This window comes from Pholis gunnellus (assembly GCF_910591455.1).
Source record: "Pholis gunnellus genome assembly, chromosome: 21".
Lineage (NCBI taxonomy): Eukaryota > Metazoa > Chordata > Actinopteri > Perciformes > Pholidae > Pholis > Pholis gunnellus.
In genome coordinates this window covers 1,827,143-1,838,111 of record NC_136548.1, presented here as the reverse complement: position 1 = coordinate 1,838,111, position 10,969 = coordinate 1,827,143, and positions in this window count along the sequence as shown.

The following is a 10,969-nucleotide window of genomic DNA, read 5'->3' as shown; positions in this document are numbered from 1 at the left end:
GCGTGAAACCACTTTAACTGCATTAACCGCATCAACAGGGAGTTACTGATGAAAGAAATGTTTATTAATAGTAATCATGGTAGTAATAACTGCAATAATAATAATTGTGATAATAATAATAATGTACAAATAATGTAATAAATAGTATTGTTTCGGTGAAGCACATTGGGAGCATACAGAAAGAAAAAACAGGAAAAACAAATACAAAAACAACCAAACCCAGTGCGGTGTTCATATGTTTATATGTATATATATATATATACAGTATATATATACAGTATATACAAATATATATATATATATATATATATATGTATATATAGCATCGGAACTGTTTGCAGAGAAAGAGGAACGTGTCGATTGCACAGGTTAAGTGAAGCCACAGCCACACATGAAGAGTCTCTTTGTTGTAATATACAGTAATACAAGGTTCTGCTATTGACAGAGAGAAAGGGAGGATCTGTACATACTGTAAGGAATACAAAAGCACATTAAAGCCTCAAACAGATAAAACAGACAGAAAAATACAAACAGAATGGACAGAAATGTGTTGTTTTCTTTCTATTGTACTCACTGGTTAGCATTCAAACCTTTGTGCTTTGGGGATCTGCATAGGACAGGGAGGCTGTCGGGGGATGGGGAGTGACGTGGATGTGTAAAGGCAACAGTATACTTTTAGCAAAATTCTAAATTGCTGAAATAGTAACATAAAAGAAGAAGATCCCACATACAAATTGTAGATGTTTCACGACAGCTTTGTATTGTACAATTATTTCCACTGCACAGCAATTGGGGTGGCGCTGAAGAGACTGTCCTCACTAGAAAGACAATGAATATCTTTTGGACATACAGATGTGTAAAGGTAGTGAGATCAGTAGTTGATTGTACGGGTTAAGTTATATACATTTATCGTGTCAATTTATGCTCATTGAGCTTGGTCTGATGTAAAATAAGTCAAATACATCTTTTCATTACCAGGTGTACAACTGGGGACAACCTAAGCAGTTCAATCATAACCCAGATAATGTACCCTGACCCTGATCTACAGTATTCCTTTGTTGTTGACAAAAACAGATTCTTTTTTTGTAGTACAATGACATGAAGTAGGACCTGCTTCACATAGTGTTTCATGCATTCATCAACACTTTAGAAGCAGATTGAATGGTTTTAAGATAAGATCTGAGCTTGATAAAACACATTTCTATGATGCTTTTGACAAACTGCAGATAAATGCACAATTTGGGCTGACGTGGAAAGAATTTGTACGTTTCGTTTGAGCAAACCTGCCAACATGTGTCTCTACAGAAAGTATACTGTGGCCTTTATGGTGGAGGTCAGCGGGTTACTAGGGGAGGTAGGTGTGGTTTTGGCTCATGGATGGTAGTTGGGCTCTAGCTGGGCTACACTAGGGGGGGGGGGGGGGCTGTGGGAACGAGGTCTGGTTGCCAGGAGGTTTCAGAGAATAATAGCTGCTTTAGGGCTTGCATCTGAGGTATACACAATAGAAAGGAACAGGGGAAGTTTTACAGAAGACCCACATAGATTTTGGTAGGAAGCTCAAGGATTTTTCATATAGTATGTGTACTGTAGAGCAGGTGAAACAGGTCTGGGCTTTGCTATGGTATGGATGCCTAAAGGCGGGGTTTTCTGTAGGGAACAGGGATGGAAGGACTAAGGGACCAAGGTAAAGGAGGACATGCTAGCTTGAACAGAAGGCTTTTCTAAGGATTACAGTAATCAGCCATAGAGAATACCAGAGCTAGAATGAAAGCTGCTTCACATCGTATTTTTTTAAAATCTCTCCAACCAGTAATGGATGGACAGCATTTACAGTACATGTAAACATGACGGAAGTCTTCAACAGACAAACGAAAAGAACATAAAAAATTCAGAATCAGAAGAACGCGGCAGAGATTGGAGGATACCTGGATCTCTGCTAAGATTGACATCGTTAGTTGTTTTTCATTAGTTTTTAGTTTGTTTTCCGTAAAAGTCTTTGTCTGTTGTCTTCTGTCTTCATGTCTTATTGTATCATCCCAGTTAAAAAGCTCAGCAGTGGATTGCTGAGGGATGGTGGTGGACAGGCATTAAAAAGTCAGTCCACTGGACACACCCACTCAGACTCACTTAGTCTCTCTTTAGTCTTTGAAGTAGACATCCAATCAGAGACGCTCATGTCCCGTCCTCTGTGCCACATGCACTTTGAATGACTGAGAGGAATAAATGCAGCAACATGGGAAGTTTCCTTGGATCCTTTCACACAGAAGCAACATCTGAGTCTTTGCACATTGGGGAAGCTGAACTGAAAGAGGACGAAACAGGGGAGGAGGAGGAAGAGGAGGAAGAGGAGGAAGAGGAGGAGGATATTGAACATTCTTCTTTTTTTTATATTCAGGGCCTTCAGAATGTCGGCCACCAATCCAGGAGGACCTCTGATCACTCCACTTTCACCATTACACTCTGTGCTGTACAGGAGGTGGACAAAATAATGGAAACACAAAGCTGAACATCAGATGAACTGAATCACAGCTGCAAAGGCAGCTACACAGGACAACCAAGCAGTTTGTTCAAAAAAGGATAAATTAAAAACATCTATTGATATGTTGTAAATAACGATTAGTACACCAAGAATGATCATGTTTCATTGGTACAAAAACAAACAAGCCCTGAGATGAGGAGGATGTTCTCTGTTGGACATTTCATTGATCATGATGCTGATTGGGTGAGAGCAGCTCATGTGAGGTACACCGAGTACACCACTAAAGGCCTTTACACACCAGGGGCGCTTTGTTTCATGCGATTAACTCACACATCTATTGTACTTTTTCAAACTGTTTTAGTCGTGCGTACTGTTACACAGAGCACAAATATGATGCAGCGAAAAAGCAAAAAGTACTTTTTTCCGAAAGAGGTCGATTTTTTGGAGCTGTCGCTCAACCAATCGGCCAAACAGGTTGAGTTGTGAATAACAGCAACACAGAGGCCCCATAGTCCGAATCAAGACAACACACTTTATTACTCTTTCAACCTTGACAAAGGCTGCAGACCAGATCCACTCAGTCCATTCTTGCCTTTCACAATAAAAGCCCTAGACATAAAATATTAGCAAAAGAGTATTTTTCTGTTATTGATTCGTCACGCACACGGTGTATAAAGGCCTCAAGTGCAGATAGAATTTGTTAGATATTAATTAAAGTGATGAATAACAATAAAAACATATATAATGCTTTCCCCATTTTTCATGATCATTGTTAATAATACAAATAGAAGTAGTATGAACCCCTTCTGAATCAACACAAAGTCAACATCATGATGTACTAATGGAAGTTTCTGTTATTTCGTCCACCCCATGTACCTCAGAGGAGACTGTACCCTACTCCCTCCAATGTCCCCCCCTCCTCCTCTTCTTCTTCCTCACCCCCCACATAGCACTTGCCCCCAGCACCTTGATAACGTTAAGATTCAAGGGAGAAAGACAAAGGGAGACAGAACAGACAAGCTGAAGAAAAAAATGGGAGAAAAATCTATATTTCAAAAAAGTTCTTTTAATCTTTCCCTCCTCCGTCTGTCTTTCCCTCTCACACAGGACGGGACGCTCCCCGTCTCCTTGTTCTTATCAAATTTGAAAAGCCTGGCTGAGAACAATTCTGACTGATCCTGTAACGATTACACATTTCTGCCTCTCCCCCTGGCTGCAGGGTACTGGTGTTCCTTTTAAATGCTTCCCTCATCTCTGCTTTTCTTTCTTACTCTTTCTATTTTTTGGCCATTGCATTACAGTCTATCTGGGTGAGCAGAAGAAGAAGAAGTCCAGCATATTATCAGAAACATTTTGCTATATCATTTACACATGTATATCATTTACAGAGTACTGTATGTTTTTCTTTTGAAGTATATATAAAACAACAACATCTACCTAAAAGGTTTAAGAGTTTTTGAAGATACATTCAGTAGCTGAACTGAAGGAAAGAAACGAATGTCAACAGAATAAAACATCACACAAGTAGAAACCTCATCATACATCGACAGTGCATTGAATCCTGCATGGAAGTTGAAAATCAAAGGCAAACTTATGTCCAAGAGTTGCAGATCACAAATAGATATATCTATATTCATATATAAATGTTTTTTCTCCTTACTGGTAATACAATAAATACAACATTAGTAAATGGCTACAACTGACTCTCCGACCATGCCTGACAGCATGTTATTAGTACAACGTTTAAATATAGAAGGATGTCACTAAAGTAGAGATCCATATAAATAGAAAGGTTTAAAGAGACTCTTAGTAAAACTTTTGTTTGTTCGTGACACTTTTTTTGACTTCATATAGCCCCCCCCCCACCCATGTCATCACACCATCCCTCTCGGCGGTGGAAGCCGCCGGCTGTGTTCAACGATGGACGGGAGACTTTCCTCCCACGCTTCAGAGACGGCTCCTGTGTTTCTAATGTATACCCTCCCTCAAGACTTCCTGTGCCACCCACCCCTGCCCTGGCCTGTCCTAACCAACACGATGTACAAAAGCAATTCACTACACAGCACAGCCACCTCAACCACAACACCACAATGACATGTTTGGTAGCGATGTCAGGGGGCAGCCAGGCCTCCAGCAGACCTCTCAGCTCTCCAGCTGAGCTGATACTCATCAAATAATCGCGTTGTGCCTCTCCTTCTCTACATCCATTTGCACAGACTAATGTAGGGAGACATATTCATCATTCGTATTTTTTTGGAATCTACAAAATGCAAACTGCTTGACAAAACTAGCCAAAGTAAGAACTACACTACTGCAGTCCATTAGTGGAAGACAGGCTCCAAAAAGCGTTTTATTATCTGAAGACTGCTCCATATTCCCATAGCAATCACATAGTGACATGTCTGCTGGACCAGCTACCCCCCCACCCCTCAACAGACAGACACACACACACACACACACACACACACACACACACACACACACACACACACACACACACACACACATACAAGTCTGCACCCTCTACAACACCCCTGCTCCATCTAGTGCAGGGTGAGGGTGGAGATAATCAGAAGACTGGGGGGGAGCTGGTATCTCCTCACCTCACCTCACCTCCCTCATCTAAACTGCAAAGACACATAAGTTCTTTTTTTTTAAAACATACTTACTATATTACACACATATAATATATAATATGTATATACGTACATTATGTTTGCTCTTTTTGGAAATCATAAACTTAAAAAAGTTTACAAAAATAAAATGTTTTATGGTGACTTCTCTAATTGGTCTCTTCCACTCAGCAAGGCTTGTTTTTCAGGGGTCAGGGCCAGCAGGCCCCCTCCCCCAAGGACTACAGGTTCAATGGTTCAGGCCCTGGCCTCGGAGCAGGCCCACAAACATCCCCCGTCCGTCCTCTCAGACTGTCACTCTTGATAGAAGGGCTCCTTTACAAATGGGATCTTTTTGTTTTAGTTGATCTTTTTTTTAAGTGTCCTTCTGTGTCCGTGTTGTTCTTCTCTTTTTTTAGTTGATGTCCATCTGTACTCATCCCTCTAGTCTTTCTTTTATTTACTAAAAAAGAGAAAACAAGCAAGTCAGTGTAAATAGGACATTGTGGTATTTGCTACAGTGTAAAACAACAAAATACTGTTTCTTTTCCTAAAGACAGGTAAACAACAGTGGAAGGGTCATTTTATATGCAGCATTATAATCAATCAGATGTAGTCTTCACTGAGCAAATAGTATTCAATCAGTGAGCAATAAAGATTGATTTCTGTTGAGGAATCAGATTTCTTTGTGAAACAGCATCATAAGAGGACTGTATGGATACAGCTGGGACCAGGACACAGGTTTACCCCCTTCAGCAGCAGCAGCAGGAGTTCACAGGAGTTCAGGCTCATTTCTTTGTCCATTTGTTGACAGTGAGATCAGTTTGGTTCATCTCCTCTGTGATAATGTAATGCAGTGAATTGATGGAACTTTTGATGCAACCCTGTTACCTAGACGATACTTCTGTGTACATCTAACTCATTCCCAACAGCAAATATGTTTTGAAGGAATGAATTTGAGGTAATCACGCTCAGATTATGATTTCTATCCACTTAAAGTGGAAACAGTTTGAATCAATGCATATGCAAAGTTTCAACACCTTCTGAACGTATCTGCTAAATGTTGACTGCATATACATTTCATTGATTTTGCTACAATATCCTTGATGGATTAACATTATTATGGTTCTGTTCGTTAACGCAACGCTCTTAAGGTTAGGAAAAGATGGTTCAAAAACATCAGCATTGCCCCAGGACATGATGACTTTTGTGTCTTTTCCTTGAATACACTGAGGACACATGGAGAGGAGCAGGAAGGAGAGGGAGCGAGGGAAGACATTTCTGGAGGGACATCCTTCCCTCTGAACCGCCGTCAGTTTCTGATGACGACAGCACAGCTGGACCGTTTGACAAATGAAAAAGCTGCAGTCGGTATTGGTGCTGTGTGCACATCAGTCAAACCTCAGTGTGTAAACGGCCTTCACTGCTCAGACACTGAAAAACCATGAAGCGTTTCTACTGGCAGCAGTGAATGAATGTATTACCTTCATCTATTGATACTCTGATGGCTATGATTAGAATTGTTATGGTGTGTAGAAAGTATTTATTAGTCAATGTTTTAAATAAAGTGAAAATTCAGACACACAGGGACTTTCTGTTTTTTTCTCACTTACACTTCTGTGTCTTTGTCCTGAAAGACAGATTTCCTCTCCTCCATGACGATAATATAATCTGTGATGTAGATTAAAGGGGGACAGAAGACAGGGTTGCACCTGTTTACATTTGAGACCTTTTCCACACTGTTTGACAGTATCACACATATAATCTCTATTTACATGTTCTAACGCTTAGAAGCAGCCGAGAATCAAATAAAGATTTACTGGCTATGAGATTTATTTGGCTCGTTTAGAAAATGTTATTAATTAGTGAAGAGAAGCCGTTAAACCCACTGCATTAGATAGTTTAGACTAACAGTCGGGTGACTTTTAAGTAAAGTAAAATATTCTAAATGAAGACTTTATGTTTTATGGCTCTTGTGCATCATTTTATACACATTTCCCTTCAGTTCACACAGCCTGTTATGTTTGGTATCTTTGCACACTTTGTAATCTTCTTATAGAAATTCTAATGACCTTCATTATTATTATTAGATTTATTCATTATTATTTTTTTCTAATTCTGCATAAGATGGGTTAGCAGTGATCAGGCAGGGTGTTGAAGACATTTAAATTAAAACTAAATAAAAAACAATATCAATTAAAACTTCAGATCCAGAAGTAACTGTCAATGGTGTACACAGTGTCTGTAAGTATCAGTGTTGGCTAACAGAGAGGCATTGCAGGATCAAGCGAGCACTTTCATTGTTGTTTTACAAACAAGACAATCCTCATTTCTCCACAGTGAGAGAACGAGCAGCAAAGTGCATCAGCGGGAAGAGAGAAAAGGAGGGGAGGAGTGGGGGAGAGAGGGAGGCTGGCAGTGTCCTGGGAGGCTCTCGTCTTGACAGAACCTCTTTAATTCTTTGAGATGAGTTGTTGAGGCGAAAGAGGGAGGTGTGTGTGGGTGAGTGTGTCTGGGGGAGAACAGAAAGAGGCCGACTTAAATTTCAGCATAACTTTGTAGATGCTGGGTTTTGCCCCGCTGGAGAGAGAGAGACAGAGAGAGAGAGAGAGACAGAGAGAGAGAGAGAGAAACAGAGAGAGAGAGAGAGAGAGAGAAACAGAGAGACAGAGAGACAGAGAGACAGAGAGAGACACAGAGTCGCCGATCACGGTTAATAACGGTGTCCTCTTGTCTCAGCTTAAGGCCTGCTCCTGCTCCCTCCCCTGGTTTCTATACCGGGGCCGCTGCAGAAGTGGAGCCTCGCAGGGGAAAGAAAGCAGCAAGGGGCTGAGCGGAGGGGCAGGTCTGGAGGCTGAGGTGCACAGAGGAGATGAAGAGGAGAGCCTCGCTGAGAGCTGCTCAGAGCTAACAAACACACTAATCACTTTTGGCAAACACCTCCCTCCGAAGTTAATGGGTTGAGAAGCCCCCCCCCCCCCCAAGCTCCACTGTACCCTCCCCTCCAACTCCACAAAGACACCTACGGGCCTCCCCTCGCTTCTCCACACCCGCCTGTCCGTGGGTTGAGGTGTGTACATGTGCGTGACATTTGACACAACCACGTCAGCTCTCACTCCTCACAGAAGGAATGAGCTTTAGAGGAGAGAGATGAGGCTCAACAGCCAGAGGCTGAGGAAAGAACAGAACCTGACACCTGCATCTTTAAAGACAAAGTATATTGAGATTTGAGAATAAACAGTTAAATATCACATACATATATATATATATATATATATATATATATGTATGTTTGCTTTATAGACACAATGAAACATAAATATAAATCAAGTGCTGCATTCACTGACGCTGCAGCTAAATAGTTTATAGCCAGCAGATATATGCAGCCTAGTACATATTCATTAGATTTGTCCCATGTGAGTAGGCTATATCAGAGAAAAAACTTAACACAGAAACGTTTAAAATGATTTAGCGAATACTGTTAAATAAACCACTTATCAAATAATTACAGATTAGATACATGTGCATATCAGATAAAAACAACAAAAACAACAACAGAGGAGAATCCCACACAGCACGTGTTTAAACTACAACTACAGAGCGTTTGTTTGCTTATATTTTTCTCAAAAAAATAACTTGACATGTAAACCCATAACGGTGAAAGAAAAGGAGAGCACACATGTTTAAAAGCTATCCAAAGGGAAAGAATAGAGTCTGTGCTGAACATTGCTGATGTGGTTCTTCTCACATCTGCACCTCATCTCTGCTTCGGCTCAGAACATTGCTGTGATGAGTCCTTCTATGGCTTTATGAAAAATATGTGACTTTAAATTGGCTCCCCTGTGGCTCCTTTGATAGTAGAAGCCCGCTCTGTTCATAAGTCTTTTGACTCGGGCTCTGTCACCCACAATCCCACAGAGGAAAGTCTTTGTAGCTTGCTGCTGGAGCCCTAGTCATTTACAACCCGGACTGCCTCTGGAGGTACACTGACTGGACCACTAAGATGCAATCAACACTGATACAACATATATTTCAGCCTAGTCTCCAAAAAATGACCTTGCCATACAAAAAACTGCTTTGTCAATTACATTTTGAGGGAGACAGATTGTGTTTGTCTTTCTAATTATAGTCCATGTAAGGAGGAGGCCTCTTTAGACCGGGGGACCACTGAGAAACTAGAAGGCATTGATGACCTATTTCAATTTGTCTGTAACTTGAATAACATAACCAAGTATTTGAAGACAAACCATTATGTTTTTACTTCACCCAACCAAGTACTTTTGTTGCAGTTTTGTTTTATTTTGATTTCCAACGATAATCACGAGTTAAAACTGTGACCATATCCCGGAGAAAAGGAGTTCCCCTCTCAACGTAATGAAGATGATTATGGTGATGGTGATGATAGTACTTTATTGTCAGATCAAGTTTGACAGCAGCTCCATTTGCTTAATCAACAAAGAAACAAGTAATTGAGAATGGGAACATCCTTCAGTCGGAGACAGGGTCGGATGTGTTACCGTGGTGTTTGGCAGAGACAGTCGTCCCCACAAAGATGATCAGTCGTTTGGTCAAATGCAGAAAAAGGATGTATAGAAAGAGACCTCGAATCACTGTATGAATTACAGCTGTTATATGGACGTTTCTCAACCAAAAATATGTTTCATGATTATGTTTCATGCAGCCTCCCGTCACACAATGCCACGTGATTGGGTTAGGTTCAGGCAACAAAACTACCTGGTAATGTGAGACACAAGATGATGGTTTGTGTTCAATAATAACAATAATAATCAGACATAAAAAACTGCCTTAAAGTCACAGCTGAAAACTCTTTCAACCCCCAAAGAACTACTGTTTTGTTAATTAACACTGAGGGAACAGTTGGCTCCTGCTCTGTGGAGCATGGAAGCAGAAGATCATGATGCTACATGATGCTTCATGTCCAGTTAAAAAGGGTGGTTTAGTTTAGTGTGAGGTAGTTTTTAGCATGTATCTTTTTGAAGGCTTTTGACTTGTTTTTGGAAGGACTGAAGAAAAAGAGAAACCTCAGTTCTCTATCTTTGTTTCACATTGATGGCAACCTTGAAGACAGTTGTTTTTGTCTGGCTGCTCCATCCCTCAGCACAGGCTCGGTGCTTTAGAGATGTCATAAAACCAAGAAACAGACTGACTCATTTAAACTTGTGCTCTCCATTTCCCGACTGAAACGAGCTCTGACAAACAGAAGGGCAGCAGATGAAAACATAAAGTGTCTGGCCCGAGAGCAGGGAGACGTAGAGGTTATTTAGTACACATTGCTATAGACAGTAGGCCTACGGCCGAACAGAACACACCTCACACAGTAACGTGACCACAGACACAGAAAGACATCAAACTTGATCCAAACAGAAACAGAGGGAAAGCCTTCTCTTGTCATATAAAACGTTGCCGTTGTCTTGAGCCCTAACCATTGATGTACAACTATACAAAAGGAAGAACTTTTTTTTTCTCGTTTGATATATATTTTCTTCTTCTGTAGTATAAGAACATATTGTTAATATGAATCTAAATAATAGACTAATAAATACTACGCTATTACAATTCTTTCTATGATACACAAATACTGGCAAATGACTTCCACAACCTGAAGACAAACATACATTTTAAAATTGTAAAGTGCATGAAGCAGCGATGGATAAAAGAAGACACTAATATTTGAATATATATACTCATATTTTAATGGTTATGAAAAGCAGTCAATATCCCATCACCACTGAAAGAATACATTGTGCTCTATAGAACACATGTTCTGTGTATAAGAGTGCACATCTGTAAAAGCTTTTAATGTCAAATGAAGAATGATCTAAACTTGCTTTGCTGCTCCCATTTAGGCCCTCATCAT